This window comes from Aquarana catesbeiana, linkage group LG08, assembly GCF_042186555.1.
Source record: "Aquarana catesbeiana isolate 2022-GZ linkage group LG08, ASM4218655v1, whole genome shotgun sequence".
In the NCBI taxonomy this organism is placed as follows: Eukaryota; Metazoa; Chordata; class Amphibia; order Anura; family Ranidae; genus Aquarana; species Aquarana catesbeiana.
The window spans coordinates 52,611,889-52,639,881 of record NC_133331.1 but is presented as its reverse complement, the minus strand read 5'-3'; the positions used below and the strand labels follow the sequence as shown (position 1 = coordinate 52,639,881).

At 42.8% G+C, this 27,993-nt stretch overlaps 1 protein-coding gene and 1 long non-coding RNA gene across 2 annotated transcripts in view; one reads left to right on the top strand and one right to left on the bottom strand.

The window, feature by feature from the left end:
* The window catches only part of ABLIM1 (actin binding LIM protein 1), a 375,358-nt gene that overhangs the window by 147,419 nt on the left and 199,946 nt on the right, over positions 1-27,993 (bottom strand). The window lies entirely within an intron of this gene.
* On the top strand, positions 1,831-26,461 carry LOC141105758 (uncharacterized). The gene is made up of 2 exons (XR_012235646.1): positions 1,831-2,006; positions 26,134-26,461. It is a non-coding gene; the product is annotated as an uncharacterized lncRNA (long non-coding RNA).

Below are 27,993 nucleotides of genomic sequence, written 5' to 3'. Positions count from 1 at the left end.
ATTACCTGAGGATTGTCACTTCACTGGGTATATATTGAAGGGTTTACATCCACTTTAACCACTTGACCTCTGGAAGATTTACCCCCTTCATGACCAGGCCATTTTTTGCGATACGGCACTACGTTACTTTAACTGACAATTGCGCGGTCGTGCAACATTGTACCCAAACAAAATTTATGTCCTTTTTCCCACAAACAGAGATTTCTTTCGGTGGTATTTGATCACTTCGGGTTTTTTTTGGTTTTTTCTCTCTATAAACAGAAAAGGCCAAGAATTTGGAAAAAAAAAAAAAAAAAAACAATATTTTTTACTTTCTACTATAAGAGCCCTTGCACACTGGGGCGGGGGGCGGCGTCGGCGGTAAAACGCCGCTATTATTAGCGGCGTTTTACCGTCGGTATGCGGCCGCTAGCGGGGCGGTTTTACCCCCGCTAGCGGCCGTGAAAGGGTTAAATACCACCGCAAAGCGCCTCTGCAGAGGCGCTGTGCCGGCGGTATAGCCGCGCCGTCCCATTGATTTCAATGGGCAGGAGCGGTAAAGGAGCGGTATACACACCGCTCCTTCACCGCTCCGAAGATGCTGCTAGCAGGACTTTTTTTACCGTCCTGCCAGCGCATCGCTCCAGTGTGCAAGCCCTCGGGGCTTGCACACTGGAATGAAAGTAGCGGCACTTTCGGGGCGGTTTGCAGGCGCTATTATTAGCGCAATAGCGCCTGCAAACCGCCCCAGTGTGCAAGGGCTCTAAAACATATCCAATAAAAAAAATCTAATCTCTTCATAATTTTATGCCCATATGTATTCTGCTTCATATTTTTTAAAAATCACGATAAGCGTATATTGATTGGTTTGCACAAAAGTTATAGCATCTACAAACTATGGGATATATATACTGGAATTTCTATGTATTTATTTATACTAGTAATGGCGGCGATCAGCGACTTATAGCAGGACTGCGCTATTGCGGCGGCCAATCTGACACTTTTGACACTAATACAGTGATGAAGTAAACCGGGAAGTAAACCTCCAGAAATATGATATGAAATCATGTTGAATTCCAACAAATGATCAGTGATAAAAATATGCACTGTCACTGTACTAATGACACTGGCTGGGAAGGGGTTAAACATCTAGGGTGATCAAAGGATTAAATGAGTGCCTAGCCAGTGTTTATGTGTACTATGTGGTGCCTTTACTAAGGGCTGCTTTTGCAGGGAAAGAAAATCCATCACATCCCACTGTCAGGACAGAGCTCTGCATGGTTTACATATTCAGAGCTCGGTCCAGCCTGTCTCCTCGGAGATTGGCGGGTGCTGGCGGACACCCATTGGCTGGCACCTGCTGATTGGCTTCTGCTGTGACTAATCACAGCAGACGTGGCGTGTGTGTGCTCCCCTTACCCGGAAGTGCCCACCATGTACAAAGTGCATTTCTATCCTTAGTGGCTGTTGAGGAATCTATTTTGATTAAAGTTTTTGTGCCCGGAGTTCTGCTTTAAGCTGGCCGGGGAAGCTAAACTGTAAGCCCAGCAATGATATAGAGCAGCTCTAATCATTTTTCTGATGAAACATCATTTTTCTGATGAAACAAATACAGATGTAAAGGTTGTACAGTCACACAGCATGTCCTTCACCCCCCATTCATTGGAGTCAGTCACTGTGAATGGGGCTTGTACGATGAATGTGGACAGCCAGACACACGGACACGGGAAGTGACTCGCGGATGAAGAGATTTAGTAAATCAGGAAAGGGTCATTCTCACTCAAGCCGGGATCAAAGACAGAACGGGGGGGGGGGGGCGAGGAACAAATCTCTTCCTTCCTCTTTCTGCTAATTAGACCCAAAATGTATCCAGACTTTGTCACTGCTCTACACTCAACTGCCTGAATGCCAGCCCTGCCATGACGCCCAACGCTGGCCGTCTCCACCGAGTTCTCACTGCCAACATCCAGCTGATCTGCTGCTACTGCCAACACATGACACAGCTACCCATACGTAGGATTTAAAGGGTCAGTCCACCTAGATGTTGTATTTCAATTATGTATAGATGACAGTGGGCGGAATCACCTGCTGTGTTTTTTTTTTTTCCAACTCCATTATTTTCTGATCATGGTTCTGCCTTTAATTATGTTGGAGGTTTGGGTGTCCCCCTAAACTCAGCAGTATTCACAGCTTACAGAGTTGAGAGGTCAGTAGTATGTAATGCAGAGGTTTTGGGTCAGGAGTAAGTAATGAAGAGTTCAGGGGTCATTAGTATGTAATGCAGAGAGTAAAAATCAGGAGCAGGTAACTCAGAGGCCATTAGTATGTAATGTGGAGTGCTGGGGCCAGGGGTAAGAAGTGAGAGGTCAGTAGTATGTAATGCAGAGTTCGGGGGTCAGCAGTAAGTAATGAAGAGTTTTCAGGGGCGATCAGTATGTAATTCAGAGAGTAAAAATCAGGAGCAGGTAACTCAGAGGTCATTAGTATGTAATACAGAGAGTAAAAATCAGGAGCAGATAACTCAGAGGTCATTAGTAAGTAACGTGGAGTGCAGGGGTAAGTAACACAGAATTGAGATGTCAGTAGTATGTAATGCAGAGTTCAGGGGTTCGGAGTAAGTAAGGATGAGTTCAGGGGTCATTAGTATGTAATGCAGAGAGTAAAAATCAGGAGCAAGTAGCTCAGAGGTCAGTAGTATGTAATGTGGAGTGCAGGGGCCAGGGGTATGAATTGAGAGGTCAGTAGTATGTAATGTGGAGTGCAGGGGCCAGGGGTATGAATTGAGACGTCAGTAGTATGTAATGTGGAGTGCAGGGGCCAGGGGTATGAATTGAGACGTCAGTAGTATGTAATGTGGAGTGCAGGGGCCAAGGATAAGAATTGAGACGTCAGTAGTATGTAATGTGGAGTGCAGGGGCCAAGGATAAGAATTGAGACGTCAGTAGTATGTAATGTGGAGTGCAGGGGCCAGGGGTATGAATTGAGACATCAGTAGTATGTAATGCAGAGAGTAAAATTCAGAAGCAAGTAACTCAGAGGTCAGTAGTATGTAACGTGGAGTGCAGAGGTCAGGAGTAAGTAGTACCGAGTTGAGAGGTCAGTAGTATGTAATGCAGAGTTCAGGGATCAGGAGTAAGGCTGAGTTTAGGGGTCATTAGTATGTAACGCAAGAAGTAAAAATCAGGAGCAAGTAACTTAGAGGTCAGTAGTATGTAACGTGGAGTGCAGGGGTAAGTAGTACAGAGTTGAGAGGTCAGTAGTATGTAATGCAGGGTTCGGGGGTCAGGAGTAAGGCCGAGTTCAGGGGTCATTCGTATGTAGTTCACACAGATGGCAGCCCTTGCCACCCCGCTGAAAAGAAGTCTGCAATGGATCGCTTTTCAGGGGGCAGTAGAGCAACGACTGCCAGGCATCAAGGAGGCGATACTACCGCCACCTGAATGTTCTTATTTTTAGCCAGTCAAATAATAATTTGTATGCAATTATTGCCCTGCAACCACGAGCCTAACGTTTGGCGCACAGTTGTGGCGTGGCCCCATTCACTTGAATAGGTTGCATTTGGCAGTGATACTGTCCCCCGAAGGTAACAGGTGGTATAATTTGTGCCGCCGGCATGTGTATCTCGTGACTACACACTGGTGTGGTCAGGAGCAGTAAAACCGAGCTTCAATCGCTTGTCTCTACCGCCCCCCCCTCCTTACCCATCCCAGGTAAGCAAAGCCAAAATCACACAGCACCCCCTACTTTTCAAACTGGCTTTCCCAGTGCCCCCATCACTACATGGAATCCCAGCAAGTATTGAAATGGATTGGCCAATCGTGCAAGTTTATTGCTGGATTCCACCACTGAGATCTACTATTTAGAATCTCAATATTCCGAAGCTTTCTAGGTAGAGTTAGCATTCAAGTACGGCTTTATGCATTGACAGATCTCCTTAGACCCGGTTTGTCTGGACAGTATGGTCACCTGCTAACTTCATACCACCCACAGGCAGCTTAACTCTTCAATAAGACACAGAAGTTGAATCCAATGCAATTTTACTTTAGCTAATTGCAGTTCAGAGGATGTTTTTTCCAGTCTTTTGAAGTATAAGATGACAATAACTTTCCTGAGCTCCATCTCTGTGGATAAATAACATTGACTGAGGGAACATTGAAGAAGTGGGGAGGATCTAACTAGGACTATATTAAAGTGTTACTAAACTCACTACAGTAAAATTAGTCTGTATATGCAGTAAAGCATGCTTGTTATATTCACTGTGGAAGCTAAGGGGTTAATCCTCTGCATTGTGTAAAAAGGCCGTTTGACCCTGCCTGCTCTGATCCTCCCCTTCTTTCAGAGTCCCCAAACCATCTCCTGATAGTACAGAGGCTTGGGGACAAGCTGCACATGCTCAGTATTGCTAGAGCATTTATTTTTCTTGGGAGAGTGCATGTGATCAGCACAGGGCCAATCAGCACTGTCCAAACAGAGGGTCAGGGGTCCTGCAGCCTCATAGGACAATCAGGAAAGAATGAGAATTCCTCCTACAAGCTTTAACCAGACACTGATAGAAGTCACAAGACCTTTATAGTTTACTAAAACTATTGCATTTCCATGTTTTGTGTACTGTGGGAGACCAGATATAGTGAATGCAGGGTCCTGGGTTTAGTAATACTTTTAACTAGCACTAAACAGAAGGGGAGGGCAGATGAAGATACCAAAATCACATTGTACACAAATTGTAGTGGCCCAAAATCAGCATACTATATAAAACAATAGTAATATCATGCAATTCAAGAGAAGACATAAAAAAAAACAAAAAAAACATAGTGGATCAGAACAAACACACAGGAGTGGATTGCGATCTTGTACTGTACAATGTTCTACTAGAAAACGCTGCAGTACTTTTCCTGCTGAGACAGCCATAGAGACGACATGGCAATTGGCGAGCAATTTTAACGCCGGGATCTCCAATTTAATAAAAAGTGAAAAGCTTCTGTGCAGTTTTACCTTCACATAATAAGAGAAAGCTAAAGCCACAAAACGTTCACAATGCAGGGTGGAGGCCGGTGTCACTTTAATCTCCAAATCCTTCTAATAAGCCGTCATTACACTCACTGAAAAATATTCTAAAAAATTGATTTATATTAAAAGGGTGGAGGAAGAATATGACAGATCATTAATCTGCACCGCATTCATAACACAACAAGCGGAAATCAGACATCAGAACGCACGCAAAGGATGACACATCTACAGCCTGGCAAGTGTCTGCCCGAGTGTCACCAGCTCTATAATGGCAGCGACGCCCGGCACAGCCCAAATCTGTCACCTCCACCTGAAGACCTTTAAATGCCAAAGTGATGGAGGAGGAAAGGGTCAGCCCACCCAAAAGTGACATTTCAGATATAAATGAAGGTGGATGGACTGAGTCACCTTGTTATATCCCTTGGACTCTCCCTACAGTCATTCCTGGCTCTGGTCCCTGTTATGCAGACTCAGTAGCTAGGAGACAGAAGTTATGCCAGAAAAGCCATAGAATGCATTAAGGTGGAAAAACCTTGAGGCTTTACACCCCCTTTAAATGGTTTGGTAATTGGTTGAGAGCCACAATGAATTTAAATGGTTCAGAATTTCGGATTTTTGATTTTGAATAGCACAGTGAACATTTTCCTCCTGCAGCTGCTGAGGGCCAGCGGGAGGGAGAGAAGGAGAAGCTGGCTTTCAGCGGTTGCAGGAGGAAAATGGAAAACATTGGTTCTAGTATATGCCGCCCCTGCTGTGCCTTCTTTCCAAGTGTAAAACAGAAAGCGACATGGAGACTGCATGGGCCCCCTGGAGCATGAAGCAGGTTCGGCACTGCAACCCCTGATGTTACACCAGTGATTGGGGGTGTGTGCTAAAAACACGACTCAACTATGGGGTTTTACCGCCCCCCCTCCCCCAAATTGCAAATGTAAATGAGCACTTACTGCCCTGAGCTCCCTATAAGGCTGCTTTCACACTGCTGCGCTTTGTTTTATATGCACTGTACAGCGCGGTGCACCTGCGGCTCCCCTGCGTGTTATCTGCGATAAAAATAAAGCTTTACCACTAGGGTGAATGAGCTCTAAAAGTGTGAAAATGGATCCAAATAAAACAAATCCCTCTAACTAGTTACAAGCAATCTGTTCTAAATTCAGAATAATTTATTATTTGCAGAGCGCAGTGCTCGCCGCTATGTATACAAACACTTCCCCCGGAGATCGGTCGGCTCTTGGCGTATTCTCCAGGGAACGCAGCAGCTGTTGAAGGAGCAGGTGGCATAATTATGTCTAATAACAGCGAGGTGTGCCAATCCGCTCACCGCCAACAAAGACACTGCGCCTCTGTGTACACAATGACAGCAAGTGATACAAACATTCCGGCAACACTTGTTGTGGTTGTGAGAAACAGATAATCGCCGTCTTCTGCTCCGGCGCTCGCAATCACATCGAGATTTTATGTGCATTCAGGGAAATCTGTGTCACTGCGCCTACTGTAGAGGAATTAACCATGAGCGTGCCTTCATCACCATTACAGATTATTATTATTATAGTTAGTTATTATTATTATATACCATTATTGCATTATACATTATGCTTGCTATTATTATTATTATATTATTGTTAGTAATAAAATTAATAGCTATTATTTTTAATTATGGAGAGTTATGAGCAATCTTTATGGAAAGTTTGAGAAAAGCATCAGGAACACACAAAGGTGGGCGGGGACACCCAAAACACCCGGAAGGGGGCAGGAACAGATACAGGAATTATGGCAGGAAGCTCTCACTGTTGGAAGTATCCAAACAGAAGCTGCCTCATCCTACCAGGCCACACCTATAATGAAAATATCACTTTTTGGGTGGACAAGCCCTTTAAGAATTGATCAACCATGAATAGGTTCCATTATACTGACCTCCTTCCCTTCAGTGTTGCAAAGCTCCCAACTGTCCCTGATTTTGAGAAACTGTCCCTGATTTGGAGCAATGTCCCTCTGTCCCTCATTGCTCCTCATTTTGGTCTGATCTATATAGATGTATATAAAATGCACTTTTTATTTATCAAAAGGTGTTTTCCAGTGCTAAACCTTTCATCTGATTTCTTAATTGCTGCATTTGTAAATTCCAAAAGCCAATATAAAGGAATAGTAGTGGTAAAAAAAGCACTTGTGGGTTTATCCAATCTTGTTTTTTTGTACAATTCTCCTTTAAGGGGGCGTGGCAAGGGGTGTGTCCTATGCCTGCCTACTTTTGCAAAGTTGTAAAGAAGACTGCACATAAACAGGTACAACTTATGTAGGAGGATTTGTTTAATTTGTGTGTATCACCTGTAGCCAGTCACTTCACTGGGGGGGTGTGTATATATATATATATATATATATATGGGTTTACAGCCACTTAAAGGGGTTGTAAAGGTAAAAGTTTTTTCACCTTAATGCATTCTATGCATTAAGGTGAAAAAACATCCGACAATACCAGCCCCCCGTTTTACTTACCTGACCCCTCGAAAATCCCACGCTTGACCCCGACATCCTCTTTGCCGCTCAGCCTGGGCGTTGATTGGATACAGTGGATGGATTGAACGCAGTGCAGCCATTGGCTCGCGCTGCTGTCAATCACATCCAATGATGCGGCACGCCGGGGGACAGGGCCAAGGGATACAGTGAGCGGCTATGGTCGCCGGGAGGGAGCTCGCATGAAGGTGTTGAGTTCTTGCGGGGGGGGGACCCGAGACAGCCGCCGAGGGACCCCCGAAGACCAGGTTCCTGGCCCCTCTGTGCAAAACGAGCTGCACAGTGGCGGTAAGTATAACATGTTTGTTATTTAAAAAAAAAAAAATCTTTAGTGATCCTTTTAAGGTTGGGTTCACACTAGTGCAAATTGAATGCGGGTATTCTGCATCCAATTCGCATGACAGGAGCTTGTGACTGGCTCTCTATGGAGCACATAGCTCCCAACTGTCCCTGATTTGGAGCAATGTTCATCTGTCCCTCATTCCTTCTCATTTTGTCCCTCATTTTGGTCTGATCTATACAGATGTATATAAAATGCACTTTTTATCTATCAAAAAGTGTTTTCCAGTTCTAAACCTTTCATCTGATTTCTAAATTGCTGCATTTGTAAATTCCAAAAGCCAATATAAAGGAAGAGTAGTGGTAAAAAAAGCAATTGTGGGTTTAACCAATCCTGTTTTTTTGTACAATTCACCTTTAAAGCGGGAGTCCGGCGACCAATCTTTTTTTTTTTTTTTTAGGTCATTGAGACACTTTGCTAACCCCAAAATAATACTCACAGTTTGGGTGTAATATTTCCGCCTCTGTCTGTTTTCGTACTGAAGAATAACTTTAAAAATGTGATGCTGGCTGTTTCCATCTTGCTTGTGGGCATGTGAAGCCCACAAGCATTGATTTCCTGGATGCGGTGAATGCTGTTCATTCACAGCTTGTTCACACACATGATCATTGTTTCCGCACTGAATCTTGGGAAGCCTGACACTAAGCTCCCAGGAGACAGTGCGGCGCCGTGGAAAGGCAATAAACACGCCTACTCCCATGGGAGGAGAGACAGGAAGTGCCACAATAAAGTACAATATAAAGGTAATTACAGCGATAAAAAAAAATTTAGTGCGGCATTTGAACATCTATGCAATTAACTGAAGCGGGTAAGATTAAGTTAAAAATTTGAGTGGAACCCCGCTTTAAGGGGGTGTGGCAAGGGGTGTGTCCTATGCTTGCATACTTTTGCTGATAGGTGTCCCTCATTCCTATCTCTAAAAGTTGGGAGGTATGGGAGCGGGTTCATGTATTTCCAGAGTGGATTGCACAGGGGTCTTGTGCGTCTTTGGCTCTGTTTCAGGACTCAATTCAGGCAAAAATTGGACCCCCGATTCATCCCTGAAACAGAGAACAAGGAGGCACCGGACCCCCTGCCGCAGCTGGCAGCAGTGTGAACCCAGCCTTAAATAAAAATAAAAACAGGGAAAGGGGAGGTTGAGAAACCAGGGAGGGCAAAATAGAGTTAGATTATACTTCAGCAAGTGAACAAGTGAATACACAAAGGTGACTAGGAATAATGAAAATTCTCAGCTACACAGAAAAGAGTCGGAAAAGATTTCAAGAAACTCTTACCATTGGAGTATCCAAAACAGCGGCTTTCCAGGCTCCGCCTAAAAGCATACATAAAATATGACTTTGGGGCAGAGTGATCCTTTAATGACCTCCCACCCATGAATATGCTCCTTCCAGCAGGCAGGGTTGTGCGGTGTCACATTGTTGTGGAAATGACATGCAAGACTAAGAACCACCAAGATGTATCGTGTCTGTCACCACCAGCTAATTACTCATGAAAAGATACTGGAAAATACAGAGACGCAAAAAGATTAGCTTCTATTGACTGTGCGCCGTGCGGGAAACCGCCAGAAGTGTTCAGAGACGCCGTCCAAGAATAGATTTCCCCTGACAACCTACATAGAGCTGAAAACATAACGTTACATTGTTTGCAATCTCAAATATTTCATGTCAGGCAGCTATTATAAAGAGATCAATTTATTGTAGTGAAGATGAAGATATCACTAAGCCTGAAAGTGATAAAAAAAACTAAATTTTTACTGTTGTCATCAGAACAGGAACGAAGGGGAAATCTTCCAATGGGGACACTCAAAGGCAACAAGAATCCGATATTTCACTCTGCACAAGTCCTGAATTTTCAGAACCAAACAGACCAATAATGCATGTATGGACAATCCGCCAGCTTAGTTAAAAAAAACGCAGAACCGGCCAAAAACGTGTGAACAATTTACACACCGATAAGACATAACATTATGACCACTGACAGGTAAAGTTAAAGCGGAGCCCCACCCAAAATGGGTTTGCATCACTTTTTTTTTTGGGGGGGGGGGGGGGAGTGGTTACCTGGTTTTGACAGGTAACCGCTCTCCCACTTCTGGGAAAGATTGCCGATCAGTGATCTACGACCTAAAAATCACTATTTTTTACTAGAAAATTACTTAAAACCCCCAAACATTAGATATTTTTTTTTTAGCAGAGACCTTAGAGAATAAAATAGAGATTATTGCAATACTTTATGTCACACCGTATTTGCGCTGCGGTCTTACAAACGCAATTTTTTGGGGGGAAAAAATACACTTTTTTTAATTAAAAAATAAGAAAACAGTAAAGTTGGCCCAATTTTTTTGTATAACGTGAAAGATAATGTTATGCCGAGTAAATCGATACCTAACAACATGTCATGCTTTTAAATTGTGCACGCTCGTGGAATGGTGACAAACTGCGTACTTAAATAACTCCACAGGCGACGCTTTAACAATTTCTACAGCTTACCAGTTTACAGTTACAGAGGAGATCTTGTGCTAGAATTATTGCTCTTACTGTAACGATCGCGGCGATACCTCACATGTGTGGTTTGAACACCGTTTACATATGTAGCTTTTTTTTTTTTTTTTTAAACAAAAATTGTCCCTTTAAAATATATATAATTGAAATAAATAAAAAAAGAAAAAAGTTAGAGAAGAGAAAAAAATATTTAAAAAAGGGTAAAAAATATAAAAAAAGACCTAGAAAAGAGGAAAAAATAGAAATAAAATGTAAAAAATATAAAAAAAATAGAGAAGAGAAAAAAAAAATGTTAAATATAGAAGGGAAAAATATTTTCCAAATAGAGAAGAGAAAAAAAGAAAAAAGTTAGAAATAAGAGAAAAAAAGAATGCAATTTTTCTTTTAAATTAAAATATAGAAGAGAGAGAGAAAAAACAGAAAAAGTTAGAGAAGAGGATAAAAATAGAAAAAAAAATTACAAAAAAAAAAAATGGAAAAAACTGAGAAAAGAAAAACAAATAGAAAAAAAAACATTTTTATTGCAATTTTTTTTAAAATGAACCTTTTTTATTATTTAAATTTATGTGAAAAGCTTTTGGAGTGTACTTTAGTACTGCCAAGGAGGTGAAGAAGGGATGAACCCCCAAATGCTTGTACTCATAATTTAACTGTGATTACAAATGAAAATTATCAACTGTGTTATCAAAGTACTCAACTCCAAGTCGCTCAATTCTTCAGAATGCCGGTCACACACAGGATGATATTTCAAACAATTCCAAAGTAAGATTTGAACCCATCTAATTATCCTACTAAGCTTACAATGAAAAAAAGATACAGAAAATTCCATCAAATTTCTTCTCGTCCCGAAGCAAAGCAGAGTTCAGCGAGAGCGTTTCCGACACGAGTTCACAGAAAGTTGATGGAGAACATGGTACAGATAACAATCCCTATTCATCCCCATCCCCAGGCTTCCTCCGGTTACCTCTCAGCTGATCCCCCGATGTCGGGCTGCCCCTCTGCCCTGTGTCTTGGCTCCTTTTTTTTGTCCTCTTTAAAACATTTGCCACAAATGAGAACTCTCCAGCGTTGTCACCTCATATCGCTGCGATTACATAATGAGCCGAGAGGGGGAAAAACACACAACTGCAGCTGTGTCGCTTGACAAAAACACAAGCCAGCAGAACGGGAGGGAGGGAGGGGGCAGAGAATGTTCTGCAGCCTCAGACACGTTCCAGCAGAGCCTGGGCCGGGCCGGGGAGGGGTGGAGAGGGAGCCGATCCAGGTAGCTGGGGAGGCAGAAAGGGCTACTACACCCCCCCCCCTCCCAGGAGGTAATAATTACAGATTAGAGTCATCGCTTTTCCCCCAGCAGGTCATTGCACATCACAGCTTATTGTCATCATTAAAGTCACTGACTTTACAAGTCTCCAGTCAGTGACTTTGCCTAAGATGCCATCAGTCTGCTGCAGGCAGGAGGAAGCATTTCCTTAGTCTCTCCCTCTCAGTGATCAGACTGCAACATTGTAACCTAGTGGCAACTCTCAAGGTTAGAGACTGCAGCAGAGGTTGATCTGTGTCAGAGATTTGTTAACACACCCAAGCATTAGGATTTACATGGCTGTGTCTTTTCTAAGCCGGCATCTCAGTCCAGGAAGAAGATGGTGACCCTGGATGATTCCTGAGCAAAGATGGTGCTGTGCTACTGATGAGAAAAGCAGATGAAGGCATTGTCAGATGGAGTACTGTGATCTCTGTGAGGGGTAATACATCCATGGAAGTGTCACACGGACACATTACTCAGCATGCATGGATAAATATATATATGACAAGTCCGCCTTAACAGTGCGGGAAATAATTATTTGATCCCCTGCAGATTGTGTAAGTTTGCCCACTTACAAAGAAATGAAGGGTCTAGAATTTTTATCATAGGTGTAATTTAAATGATAGAAACAGAATATCAACAAAAAATCCAGAAAACACACAATACAAATGTTATAAATTGAGTTGCAGTTCAGTGAGTAAAATAAGTATTTGATCCCTAACCAACCAACAATAATTCTGGCTCCCACAGACTAACTACAATATGTGCTCATGTGGTACACAGATTAGTCCTGTTAATTTAAGAAGGTTCTCCGAACAACTCGTTATGTGTATAAAAGACACCTGTCCATAGAATCTCTTTCTTCATCCAAACCCACCATCATGGGCAAGACCAAAGAGCCATCAAAGGATGTCAGGGACAAGATTGTAGACCTGCACAAGGCTGGAATGGGCTACAAGACCATCAGCAAGAAGCTTGGTGAGAAGGAGACAACTGTTGGAGTGACTATTTGCAAATAGAAGAAATACAAAATAACCATCCATTGCCCTCGGTCTGGAGCTCCATGCAAGATCTCCCCTCATGGGGTAAGGATGGTCATGAGAAAAGTGAGGGATCAGCCCAGAACTGCACTGGAGGAGCTTGAATGATCTCAAGATAGTTGGGACCACAATCACCCAACAAACCATTGGTAACCCAATGCACTACCATGGATTGAAATCCTGCAGCGCCCACAAGGTCCTCCTCCTCAAGAAGGCACATATACAGGCCCGTCTGAAGTTTGCCAATGAACATCTAAATGATTTAGAGAAGGATTGGGAGAAAGTGCTGTGGTTAGATGAGACCAAAATTGAGCTCTTTGGCATTAACTTGACTCGCCGTGTTTGGAGGAAGAAAAATGCTGACTATGACCCTAAGAACACCATCCCTACAATCAAGCACGGAGGTGGAAACATGATGCTTTCAGGCTGTTTCTCTGCTAAAGGGACAGGCCAACTTTGCCACATTGAGGGGCCAATGGACGGTATATTATGGAAATATATTGTAAAATCTTGGATTAGAACCTTCTTCCCTCAGCCAGAACACTGAAGATGGGTCATGAATGGGTTTTCTAGCATTACAATGACCCAAAACATACCACCGAGGCAACAAAGGAGTGGCCCATGAAAAAGCACATTAAGATCATAGAGTGGCCTAGTCAGTCTCCAGACCTTAATCCTATAGAAAATTTATGGAGGGAGCTGAAACTTCCAAGCGACAGCCAAGAAACCATAAGGATTTAGAGAAGATCTGTAAAGAAGAGTGGACCAAAATCCCTCCTGAGATGTGTGCAAACCAGGTCACCAACTACAAGAGACGTCTGACCTCTGTGATTGCCAACAAGGGTTTCTCCACCAAGTACTAAGACATGTTTTGCTTGGGGATCAAATACATATTTTACTCACTGAACTGCAACTCCATTTATAGTCTGTGTTTTATGTGTTTTTTTTTCTGGATTTTTGGTTGATATTCGGTCTCTATCATTTAGGCTCCATTCACACCTTAACGTTCCGTTTTGTGGGTGGAATCGCCGTGATTCAGAAACGCTGCAAATCACGGGATCCCTGCTATTTTAAAAGGCACCAAATCAGAGCGTGATTTTGCCACGATTGTTGCCTGACGAATCGCGGTAAAATGCACAAACAGAATAGCGGGACACCCAAAAAAAGTACAAGAACTTTTGGGCGTCCCGCACTTCTGTTTGCGCGTTTTTACCGCGATTCGTCGGGAGACAAAATCGTGCCGCGATTTGGTGCCATTCAAAATAGCGAAGATCGCAAGGGTGTCCCGTGATTTGCGGAATTTATGATTTGCGGGCAGAATCAAGACGATTCCACCCGCAAAACAGAACGCCAAGGTGTAAAGCTACAGGGGATCAAATAACTATTTTCCCCACTGTATATAGCTCATGCACACAGCCCTCAGTGGTTGCCATAGGGCAATGTGTTGTGCACAGTAGAGCTGCACGATTAATCGTTAAAAAATCAAGATCTCGATTGAACCTCCCCCCCCTCACGATCTTAATCCGGCATTTCCAGGATTCTATGAAACAAGTGCAGAGCCGTTCTATGCTCCGAGCTATTCAGTAAAGGTAATGCTACAGAAAGCTGTCAGATGTTTTAGACCTGCAATAAGAGATGGTCAGAGACTAAAGACAGGCTGCATGAAATGGTCAGAGACTACAGACATGCTGCAAGAGATGGTCAGAGACTACAAGCATGCTACAAGAGATGGTCAGAGACTACAGGCATGATACAGGAGATGGTCAGAGACTGCAGACATGCTACAAGAGATGGTCAGAGACTGCAGATATGATACAGGAGATGGTCAGAGACTGCAGACATGCTACAAGAGATGGTCAGAGACTACAGGCATGATACAGGAGATGGTCAGAGACTGCAGACATGCTACAAGAGATGGTCAGAGACTACAGGCATGATACAGGAGATGGTCAGAGACTGCAGACATGCTACAAGAGATGGTCAGAGACTGCAGACATGATACAGGAGATGGTCAGAGACTGCAGACATGCTACAAGAGATGGTCAGAGACTACAGACATGCTGCAAGAGATGGTCAGAGACTACAAGCATGCTACAAGAGATGGTCAGAGACTACAGGCATGCTGCAAGAGATGGTCAGAGACGACAGGCATGATACAGGAGATGGTCAGAGACTGCAGACATGCTACAAGAGATGGTCAGAGACTACAGGCATGCTACAAGAGATGGTCAGAGACTACAGGAATGATACAGGAGATGGTCAGAGACTGCAGACATGCTACAAGAGATGGTCAGAGACTACAAGCATGCTACAAGAGATGGTCAGAGACTACAGGCATGCTGCAAGAGATGGTCAGAGACTACAGGCATGCTACAAGAGATGGTCAGACTACAGGCATGCTGCAAGAGATGGTCAGAGACTACAAGCATGCTACAAGAGATGGTCAGAGACTACAGGCATGCTGCAAGAGATGGTCAGAGACTACAGGCATGCTACAAGAGATGGTCAGACTACAGGCATGCTACAGGAGATGGTCAGAGACTACAGACATGATACAGGAAATGGTCAGAGACTGCAGACATGATACAGGAGATGGTCAGAGACTGCAGACATGCTAGAAGAGATGGTCAGAGACTACAGACATGCTGCAAGAGATGGTCAGAGACTACAGGCATGCTGCAAGAGATGGTCAGAGACTACAGGCATGCTGCAAGAGATGGTCAGAGACTGCAGACATGATACAGGAGATGGTCAGAGACTGCAGACATGCTACAAGAGATGGTCAGAGACTACAGACATGCTGCAAGAGATGGTCAGAGACTACAGGCATGCTGCAAGAGATGGTCAGAGACTACAGGCATGCTGCAAGAGATGGTCAGAGACTACAGACATGATACAGGAGATGGTCAGAGACTGCAGGCATATTTACTTGTAGAAGACTGTGAACATGCTATAGGATTTGTTGGAAAACCGGGACAAGCTGCAGGAGACAGTCACAGACGGGAGAGATATTACACAAGACTGCTAGAAATCAGTGTTATTACTGGGCAATAGGAAAACAAAGATTAGTGTATGTTGGGTCCCCAGGGGCCAATTAAAAAAAAAAGCCAAAGGGCCCCAGATTGCACATTCTTAAATAAGACTCTACCCCTACCCTTGGAATAAGGACGCACAATGTGTTTATGAGGGCTGTGGCGGCACATCGACCTGAGTCTGATATATGTGTGTCCCGTAGCTAAACACAGCCAGCTGTTGTCTGGGGGATATGCAATCTGATTGTACAATATTCTTTAGCTCTACCATCAGTGATGTAGTGCTAGGACCTGTTTTATTTGATACAAAAACTGAAAGAATCATTAAAGGTTCATCCACATATTACAGTTTTTGTAAATCTAAGGAAGAATGTACCGAGATTGTACAATCAGGTTGCATAGTGTATGGCCAGTTTAAGGCTCACACAGACTGGGCTACCCATAGATGTAAAAAAATCAGTCTTAAGAAGTGGGATATTTCAATTCAAACATCCAAATGTCCGAAACTGACGGCAACAGGTGTAACCATTTGATTTTTGGTGTTTTGATGATGCGGTCATATCTAGGGGACGGCCCCTTCGTCTGTTTTTCAGCACAACTCAATCAATGAAAGCTTGTTGGAAAATCTCAGCGATCGGGCGGTCTCCAGTTACATACCTATGGATGAAAAAAGTCTAATGTCTGTCAAGTTCAGTCTCTTACATCTCCGGCCGCTCAGATCCAGAGAAACAGAAATTCAAAACCAAACTTTCCAATGTATGATCACAAAAGAAACATTATTGCTTATTTTTTTTTGTTCAATTTCGATTGTTTTGGTGAAAATATTGCAGAAACGTCACGCAGATGATTTCCTTTACTGTAAACAATCGATAAACATTAAAGTGGTTGTAAACCTCAGACATGAAATATGAACAAAGCATATCCCTCTATAGTGTGTACTTGTCTCAGTCCAGAGCACTAAGTGTCGTTTCTGTCTGCTGCTTCATTCCTCTGCTATCAGCATGAATCACTTCTGACAAGTTTTCCTGACACCTTCAGCCTTTATAGGGTAAAAATAGGCAGCGAGGTGGTGACACACAGGGGGAGATTTACTGAAACTGAGGCACTCAGAATCTGGTGTAGCTGTGCATGGTAACCAATCAGCTTCTAACTTCAGCTTGTTCAATTAACCACTTGCCGACCAGCGCGCGACGATATACGTTGGCACAATGGCACGGCTGCGCAAATGGGCGTACAGGTACATCCCCTTTAAGAAACAGCATTGTGGGCATGCGCATGCCTGCGGCGTGCTCCGTGACTGCGCCTGCGGACTCGATGTCCGCCGGTGTCCTGCGATCATGTCACAGAGCAGCAGAACGGGGAGATGCCTATGTAAACAAGGCATTTCCTTGTTCTGCCTAGTGACATGACAGGGATCTACTGTTCTCTATCATCGGGAGCAGTGATCGCTGTCATGTCCTAGGTAGCCCATCCCCCCCACAGTTAGAATCATTCCCTAGGACACACTTAACCCTTTGATCGCCCCCTAGTGTTTAACCCCTTCCCTGACAATGTCATTTACACAGTATTCAGAGCATTTTTATAGCACTGATCGCTGTATAAATGACAATGGTCCCAAAATAGTGTCAAAAGTGTCCGATGTGTCCGCCATAATGTCGCAGTCATGATAACAATCGCAGAACGCCGCCATTACTAGTAAAAAAAATAATAAAAATGCCATAAATCTATCCCCTATTTTGTAGACGCTATAACTTTTGTGCAAACCAATCAATATACGCTTTTTGCGATTTTTTTATTTATTTTTTTTTTTTTTACCAAAAATATGTAGAAGAATACATATCGGCCTAAACTGAGAAAGACATTTTTTTAATATATTTTTGGGGGATATTTATTATAGCAAAAAGTAAAACATATTGCTTTTTTTTCAAAATTGTCGCTCTTTTTTTGTTTATAGAGCAAAAACTAAAAACTGCAGAGGTGATTAAATACCACCAAAAGAAAGCTCTATTTGTGCGAAAAAAAGGACGTCAATTTTGTTTGGGTGCAACATCGCACGACCGCGCAATTGTCAGTTACAGCGACGCAGTGCCAAATCGCAAAAAGTGCTCTGGTCAGGAAGGGGGTAAATTCTTCCAGGGCTGAAGTGGTTAAGTTTTGACAATAAAACCTGGAAGCCGATTGGTTTCTGTGCAGAGCTGCACCAGATTTTGCACTCTCCAGTTTTAGTAAATCGACCCCATTGTCTCTTCACTGCCTGTCAAACGCCTCTAAAAAACAATCCAACGCAAATTGCTTTTCAGAGGGGTGGCACCTGCCACCACATGTGAGGACAATCCCTTAAAGTGCAATAAGAAGCCCTTTCTATCATATCCTACACCTAGATGACATGTGAATGTTCCGGGTAAAAATCAGAGCCTCCCTATTGCCCAACACTCCTTAGAACATTATATTACTTCCACTGAATTTCACAGGCAGTTATTATTATAAGATTACATTGCAACAGTGACCTGGCGAGATCAGAAATGACATTGTTATAATGTATTATAAGGTATTATCCCAATCAAATCACTCCCATACAAATTAAAGATCAGAAAACGCCTGAAATAATTACCGTTCTTCCAGATTATACTAATAAAATATTGTCACAGCAATTACCTTAAAGAGGTACTATAGTATAATAAATGCGGAGTGGCATAGTGCTAGCTCCTGCAGAGACTGGTGTGACTGTCTCAGTGTTCTCTGTACAGCACTGCGGTATATGTCAGAGCTATATAAATGTGTAAAAATAGAATGTGACTGTGGTGGGACATTAGAGTGTAAGCTCCTCTGGTGCAGAGACTGATATGACTGGCTCAGTGTTCTCTGTACAGCACTACAGAATATGTCAGAGCTATATAAATGTATAATAATAAGTGTGTGACTGTGGTGGGATATTAGAGTGTAAGCTCTTCTGGTGCAGAGAAGATGTTCTCTGCTCATGATGTTTGGATTATGTCCTTCATATCACAAGAAACATTTCTGTATAGTGATAATAATAAATTGCAGGTGACATAATCACTGTCTGTATTGCACATGACTCGGCGCCGGTTCCATCATCCCGGGATACATTGTAACACATTGATTGCCCTCTATACTGAAGTCAGTGGACTGCACCGGCTGGGAATTGTCTCATTGAGAACTGGCAGGAAATGGACCATTTTCAACTATTTCTGGTCTGTTCTACAAGGGGCCCCGGAGGAGGGGCCCTGACCTCTGTTTCCTTGGAAACCGCAGGATGTAAAGTACACACTGATATATATGAGTTGCTGTAAGTTTTGTATTCAGGAAAAAGGAATTCGCATGAATCTGTGATTGTGTTATTGTCTGTGACATTTCACTTACAATGTTCCTCAGATTCCCAGGACGGTGGAGTCTGAATGTCAGCACACAGGACGAGTTCCCATACAATGACCGGGATACGGGGTGTGCTGACTCTGCAAGGGGCACCAAGTGTAACACCGAAAAATATTGGACCCTGAACCCCAAGTGTCAGTGTGTCATTGTTCTGGATCCCCAAGTGTCAGTGTGACATTGTTCTGGATCCCCAAGTGTCAGTGTGTCATTGTTCTGGATCCCCAAGTGTCAGTGTGACATTGTTCTGGATCCCCAAGTGTCAGGGTGAGATTGTTTTGGGACCCCAAGTGTCAGTGTGTCATTGTTTTGGATCCCCAAGTGGCAGTGTGTCATTGTTCTGGACCCCAAGTGTCAGCGTGAGATTGTTTTGGGACCCCAAGTGTCAGTGTGTCATTGTTTTGGACCCCCAAGTGTCCGTGTGTCACTGTTCTGGACCCCCAAGTGTCAGTGTGTCATTGTTCTGGACCCTCAAGTGTCAGGGTGACATTGTTCTGGACCCCCAAGTGTCAGGGTGACATTGTTCTGGGACCCCCAAGTGTCAGTGTGTCATTGTTCTGGATCCCCAAGTGTCAGTGTGACATTGTTCTGGGACCCCAAGTGTCAGTGTGACATTGTTCTGGGACCCCAAGTGTCAGTGTGACATTGTTCTGGGACCCCAAGTGTCAGTGTGACATTGTTCTGGGACCCCAAGTGTCAGTGTGTCATTGTTCTGGATCCCCAAGTGTCAGTGTGTCATTGTTCTGGGACCCCGATTGTTAGTGTGCCATTGTTCTGGGACCCCAAGTGTCAGTGTGTCATTGTTCTGGGACCCCCAAGTGTCAGTGTGACATTGTTCTGGGACCCCCAAGTGTCAGTGTGACATTGTTCTGGGACCCCCAAATGTCAGTGTGTCATTGTTCTGGGACCCCCAAGTGTCAGTGTGACATTGTTCGGTTCTAGAATTGTTAAAGGAGTTCTATGGTCACAGCATACACTTTGATTTGATAACATCAGCACTATAACAGCAAAATAAACAAGTTTTGCATTGGAAAAAGAAGAAACGTTCATGCTGTGAGTGCTGCCTTTCTTCTAATCTTCTCTTTCCACAACTTCCTGGATTCCCAGCATGCTTTGCAGCTTCTCCTCCATTTCCAATGACTACATATCCCATGGTACCTTGCTTCCTGCAAGCAATAATTCCTGTACTGACTCCGCCTCCTGAAGCTCCTCCTTTCAGGCCCCCTGTAGTTCAGAAGGCAGGCTCGGTGAAATGTGTGACACAGCAGTGTCTACCCACAGGGCATAGTGACCACGTATCACAGAATTCAAGGAAGTAAATGTGTGGGGATCTTCACTAAGTAAGTTTACAAACTTCCAGGTCATTCAGATGAGTAGGAGCAGGTGAGAAATTATTGAAACACAATGTGGAAATTATTATAGAGCTTTAAATATTGACCATAGATACACTTTAGGTGTATAATATACCATTTCTTCACCATTTATTATTTCAAGAAGAAAACCAGACCGGCGGCCATCACTTTATGTGCTTTTCCTGCAATCCTCAATGATCACCATCATATAAAGTACAAGCCCAAAGCAACCAATCCCCTTCATCTCCTTCATGATTCTAGGTTAGGTTGGCAGACACATCATTGTTCTATTTCTGTGGCCTATATACAGATATAGACATTTTATACTGACCCATGACTATAAATGAAGTGCATTGTCCATTCCTCACCACCTATAATCAAAGTCACTAATAAGACGTTTCCATCCCTGTAATGTATGTGTAAAAGGTGTCAGCATTGTGTCCAAATTGTGCGTTAGTCGCTCTATAACATTCCTGACGATTGTCTGTGTATCCTACTGCGGGTACCAGGCTATGGAGACACCCAACACGCTTTATATAATAATAATAAATATTTACACCATAATAGAAAATGGATCCACACCCACCGGCATTACAAATAAATCACACTGTTGTTGAACTAACACTTTTAACCACTTAAGGACCGAGCCTCTTTCTGAGATTTGTTGTTTACAAGTTAAAAACAGATTTTTTTTGGCTAGAAAATTACTTAGAACCCCCAAACATTATACATTTTTTTCTAACACCCTAGAGAATAAAATGGTAGTCGTTGCAATACTTTCTGTCACACCGTATTTGCGCAGCGGTCTTACAAGCGCACTTTTTTTGGAAAAAATACACTTTCTTGAATTAAAAAATAAGACAACAGTAAAGTTAGCCCGATATTTTTTTTTATATTGTGAAAGATAACGTGACGCCGAGTAAATTGATACCCAACATGTCACGCTTCAAAATTGTGCAATATATATATATATATATATATATATATATATATATATATATATATATATATATATATATATATATATATATATATATATATATATATATATATATGCGCCCCCTATAAATATTAGAGATAAAAATATGGGATAAAGGATAATTATAACCGGGAACAAGAAATAAGGGAGAGGGAGTCACTAAAATACGGGGAAAATGGTATGGGGTGCAATATACAAAAAAAAAAAAATTGGAGGGTTAAAAGAAGGGAGAGAAACAGGAAGGGAGAGAAATTTTTATTTTTTAATTTTTTTAAATTTTTATTTATTTATTTTCTTCCTTTTCTCTGGGAGAGGGGGGAGACGGGGGGAATACCCTTAATATTTTTGGAAGGTATTACGAGATTAATCCATGTGTTATGTTGATTGTAGTTATTATGCGTTTTGTTTTATATATATGTATGTTAGGCATGTTTATATATATATATATGGTTTTTTTGAAATGCAATGATATGGAATGTTTTTATGTGAAAAATATCTTAATAAAAATAATTGAAAACAAAATTGCGCCCGCTTGTGAAATGGCGACAAACTTTTACCCTTAAAAATCTCTATAGGCGACGTTTAAAAAATTCTAAAGGTTGCACGTTTTGAATTACAGAGGAGGTCTAGGGCTAGAATTATTGCTCTCGCTCTACCGATCGCAGCGATATCTCACATGTGTGGTTTGAACACCGTTTTCATAATTGGGCGTTACTCACGTATGCGTTCGCTTCTGCACGCGAGCTCATCGGGACAGGGTGTGTTTAAATTTTTTTTTTTTTCTTATTTATTTTACCTTTTTATTTTTTATTTTTACACTGTTTGTGCCACTTTTATTCCCATTACAAGGAATGTAAACATCCCTTGTAATAGAAAAAAAGCATGACAGGACCTCTTAAATATGAGATCTGGGGTCAAAAAGACCTCAGATCTCATATTTACATTAAAATGCAATAAAAAAAAAACTAATGGCCCTTTTAAGAGCTATGGGCGGAAGTGACATTTTGACGCCATGCAATGATATGGGTGGGGGCCATCTTCCCCTCACTCGTCTCCATGTCAGGCCACAGGAAGGATCTGATCGCCTCAGCCACGGCTGAGGGCACCGGATCGCGGTGGCAGGGGGGGGGGCCCTCTCCCGCCGCCGATAAAAGTGATCTCACTGCGAATCCGCCGCAGAGACCATTTTTATCTTAAACCGGGCCGCTCACTGAAGAAGAGGGTACCGGGGTTAAACAGCCGACGTATAACGACAGTGGGCGGTCCAGAAGTGGTTAAGTGGACTTGTCCTGTGCAAAGCCACAGGTTCCCCCCTAAGTCTGTCCTCAGGCCTTCCCTTCAGTCTTGCACAGTTGTACCGTCTCCTCTCCTGAACTGAAATGGCTTACTCTGATTTCACTGCACACTGTGAGCTTCTCACAGTGTACATTAGAAGCTGCAGCAAGTTGGATAGATCAGCACCTGGCTAAGTGGGGAGAGAGAAGGGAATAACAAGCGCAAACCCTACAGCACCCCCATGTGTCTGCTAAAGAGCAGCGCATTTCTGTCTTGTGTTGGGAATGCATGTGATTGTGTGTGAGATTCCGATATGCTATAATGTAAAACTAGACTTAAAATCGAAGTTTATCTAAAATAAAAACACAGAAAATTCAGCACAAGGGACATAAGCTACAGTGTGTAGGAACTGTCCCTTGTGGTGATTCCTCTTCTGTTAGTGAAAATACTCCTCTATTCTTAAAGTGTTAGTAAGCCCACAACAGTAAAATCAGTCTGTATATGCAGTAAAGCATGCTTGTTATACTCACTGTGGAACCTAAGGGGTTAATCCTCTGCACTGTGTAAAAAGGGTGTTTGATCCTGTCTTCTCTGATCCTTCCCTTCTTCCACCGTCCCCAATCCATCTTCTGATAAAACAGAGCCTTGGAGGCACTCTGCACATGCTCAGTTTGGTGTGTATTGCTAGAGAGTTTTTTTATTTTTTCTTGGGAGGGTGCATGTGATCAGAACAGGGCCAATCAGCACTGTCCAGACAGAGGGTAAGGGGGCCTTGCAGACTCATAGGACAGTCAGAGGAGAATGAGAACTCCTCCTACAAGCTTTAACCAAACACTGATAGAAGTCACAAGACTGCTATAAACTGCTGATGAGAAAAGGTATTTAGCAGTTTATATTTACTAAATCTTTTGTATTTTCATGTTCTGTGTACTGTGGGAGACCAGATATAGTGAATGCAGGCTCCTGGGTTTAGAAACAATTTAACCTCTCCATCACTTCTGTCGCTGTAATCTTCTGATGCTGCAGGGGTTAATGCAACTATGGTGCTGTCCCAGGCTCACATCAATAAAGTTTGACTATGCCCGTCCTTTCTGCCCCGCTCCTCCATTCATAAAGGTTGTACTACAGCTTCTGTGAATGGAGGGGGGTGGCTCTATCATTCATCCGCTCATCCTTCATTCAGAGATCCTGCCTCCAATATCTGTAGTATATTAGGTAATAGACTTTTCCTTTCCTTAGGCCAGATACACACTGTTGCGTTGCGTTATAGTACCATATGCATATTGGTGCATTGCGGGGGGCATTCATTCTGAATGGCGTCCCAAAGCCACTTTGTGCCTGATGTTTTTTGTAGTGAAGCACGAGGTGTAGCAACGCATTGATTTTCGTTGTGCTGCGTTGTGATGCACTGGCAGTACAGATATTACATTAAATCGGCTCTAGGCACACGTAGGACTCATTTACATCTTTGTGGTGCATTTAATGCCTATGTGATGATTGTGTTGCATGAACCAAAAAAGGAGCATGTAACACATGCATGTAACTGTGCGAGTTAACGCACACTCATCACATATGCCTTAAAATGCACAGCAAAGATGTAAATGGGTCCTTGAATTGTTTAAATGTCCAAGAAAGAGGCTCAGGCTGTGATTGCTCTGTAATCATTTTACATTCAAGCTCCCCTTCAAGCTACAAAGCCCTTATGGAGCTTACCAACCCTTGGGCTCCCTCTTGTGGTGACTTTATTAGTGATCAGTTAATATCTGTTGGTGCAGTTCCCATTGTGAGCTCCTGCAGTGCACCAATATACCACCCGGTACCCACAGCCTTGAGAATGCTGGTGTCATCCTGAGATCCCGTCATTTTGAGTTTTCTTCCATTTATTTCTCTGATTTATGATAATATATAATTCCTCGTGGATATTTAATGTGATTTTGGATAATAGTGTAAGCTTCATGTAACTTTTTTTTTTTTTTTTTTTTTTTTAAAATAACATTGTTATCCTTTTAATGAACATTTTGGGAATGTTTGGTACATGAAAAGTCCCATTCATTTCTACTTTTGTTGATCTTTAACCACTTGGGCTACAGAAGATTTTACCCCCTTCGTGACAAGGCCATTTTTTCCTATTTAGCACTGCGCTACTTTAACTGGCAGTTGCACAGTCATGCAGCGCTGTACTCAAACTATATTTTTATAATTTTTTTCATAAAAATAGAGCTTTCTATTGGTGTTTTGTGATCAGCGCTGGATTTTTTTATATTTTGCTAATTAAACAAAAAATACCGAAAATTTTGAAAAAAAAAAAAAAAAAAAAATTTACTTTCTGCTATAAAACATATCCAATAAAATTTTTAAAAAAAATCTAATTTCTTTCTAAATTGTGGTCAAAATGTATTCTACTACATCGGTTTGATAAAAAAATATATATTAGCGCCTACAGACTATGGTATAGATAATGGAATTTTTGTTACACTACTAATGGTGGTGATCAACAACTTATAATGGGACTGCGATAAATAGTGTGGTGGCCAAGTTGACACTGACCTCAAAGCACCTCCTGAACCATACCTGGGGTGGGGGGGGGTTGTTTTGGGGTCAGTGTCAAATTGCCAGCCACCCTATTTATCACAGTCCCATTATTAGTTGCTGATCACCACCATTAGTAGTGTAAAAAAATTCCAATATCTATACCATAGTTTGCTCACTCGTCCCCTCCCTTTCCTGATCTGCCGGGCTGCATGCTCGAAAAGGGGTCTGGTATGGATTTTGGGGGGACCCCACGGCATTTTAAAAAAAAAATTGCGTGGGGTTCCTCTTCAAATCCATACCAAATCCGATTTTCCCGATTTTTTTTTTTTTTTGCTGGCAATTCTTTTTTTTTTTTACATTTAGCTGTCAGTGGGGAAACCGCTGACAGCTGATATGTCATCATTACAAATCTGTAAGCTGAACTTACACAGGACCCCCTCGCCACCCCCCCCCCAGTCCTATTGATCTGGAGTGTGGCGATCTCCCATTCTGAGCCCTGCTTTAGCCATGGGTCTGGGGCTTAGAAATCCCCGCAGCTTAATCTCCAAAATTTACCCATCAGAAGGTAAGTTTAGGAGCATTTGAATCAGTCGGCGCTGTCACATGGGCGGCGTCGACCAATCAGAACCTGCGTAGCCCGTCCTGTCAGCGGGGAAAAAGAAGATTGAAAGCGGAGTGTATTTCTAAGCCCCGGACCCGTGACGCGGCTATAGCAGGGTTCAGAACGGGAGATCGCCATGCTCCGGGTCAGCTTCCCGACCCGCTCCTTAGCTAGCAGCTATACACAGTGGGTTTAAAGAGAGAAAAAAAATGCAAAATGCATGAAAACTGCATGCAAAAGCGCATTAAACACACAGGTTTAAAAACAATCTCTAATTTTCTCTTCCTTGCTTTGCAGAGCATCACATCACATGGCAACACAAATCAGTGTGTTGCTGCATCTTGAGCTTCACTACATCACAAATCAGGCAGCAAGGTGCTTTGGGACGCCATTCAGAATGAATTCCACCGCAGCGCGCCAATATGCACATCACAAATAAAATCTGTGCTGTACTTTATGACCAAAGGATCTTGGGGCTTGCTACAGGGTTTCAAAACATAAGATGAAATATGGAGCAGTTCAGGAGGAACAGAGACTATGATTTATCGGTCTCTCCTAAGACCCGGCATACCAGATCACCGTCATCAGATAAACTCTGTTCTGCCAAATAAAACATTATCAATCAGTGCCGTAGAATGACTTCATCCGCAAACAATTCTATTGAGTAAAAATATTCTGAGCAGAGATGATGGGATCGCTTTGAGAATTGGGTGAATGTGGGGAATTTAAAGTGGTTGTAATCCTCAGACATGAAATCTGAAGAAAGCCAAATCTGAACAATATCCCTCTATATCAGTGGTTCTCAACTCCTGTCCTCAGGACCCACTAACAGGCCAGATTTGAAGTATTACTTTGGGGAGATGCAGACTAGAATACTGCAATCACTGAGCAGCAAATGATATCACCTGTGATGTATTTCAGTTATCTTGCAAACCTGGCCTGTTAGTGGGTTCTGAGGGATGGAGTTGAGAACCACTGATCTATAGTGTGTACTTGTCTCACTCCAAAGCACTAAGTGTCACTTCTGTCTGCTGCTTCCTTTCTCTGCTATCAACATGAGTCACTTCTGACAAGTTTTCCTGACACCCAGAGAAAAAAGGTGACAGGGGAGGGAGGTCCAGCGCAGCCTCAGCTCTGTTCCTGTGTGGAGTGGGTGTGTCTCTTCCCTCCAATCAGCTCTCAGAGCTCGCCTCACTGCAGAGTGTAATTTCAGCTTTCTGCTTTTTTTTTTTTGACAGCTCAGACACGCTTAATAAATTCTGGATTTTGAACAGATGTAGAGAATGATACATGTTTTTATTGTTGTCCAAAGATCACTATGATCATGTAAACAAGTTTATTCTGTCAGTAGTGACCAATTCACTTCCGACCGACGAATAATCCTTCAGTCTGCAAACGGCCGAAATTCTGTGCGTGTATGGTCAGCATTAGGCTGGGTTCACACTATTGCGAATTGGATGTAGATTTCTCTGCATCCAATTCACATGTCAGGAGCCAGTGTCCGGCTCTCTAAGGATCCGGTTCACACAGCACCGGGACGGTTGCGGAGTGGATTGCACAGGAGTCCTGTGCGTCTTCTGGTCCGTTTCAGGTCTGAATTCAGCCAAAAATTAGGTCAGAAATCGGACCTGAAACAGTGAACAGGGATGCACCGGACCCCTGCTGTGAGCCGCTCCGTACGGCACTGTGAACCCAGCCTCAATGTGTCAAAAAAAAAAAAAAAGAAAAGAGAAAAGTTTAAAATAGCATAAAATGATCCACCAGCACTCTCTGCTGCCCTCTGCTGTCAATATGAAGATATGACATCCTAAACCACCCAGAAAAGGAAGGTCACAGGTCTTTTTTTTTTGTTTGTTTGTTTTAAAAGAGAAGTATGTTTTTTTTTTTCTTTTTGCAGGTTTATCCTTACCTAGGTGGATGCAGAATCAGTCTGGTGCTGCATCTGTTCCCCCGCCACCTCTACACTGAGAACTGAGCGATCGAACATCGCCGATGGCTCGGTTCTCACAGCTCCCCTAGCAGAGAGCTGCTGACTGTCAATCAGCAGCTCTTCACTCTGCTCCTCCACACTCATTGGAGGGCTGAGCTGTGGAGGGCGAGGAGAGGCCGTCTCAGGCTCTCAGTGGCTTGCTGAGAGCTTGAGAAGGGTATCAGTCC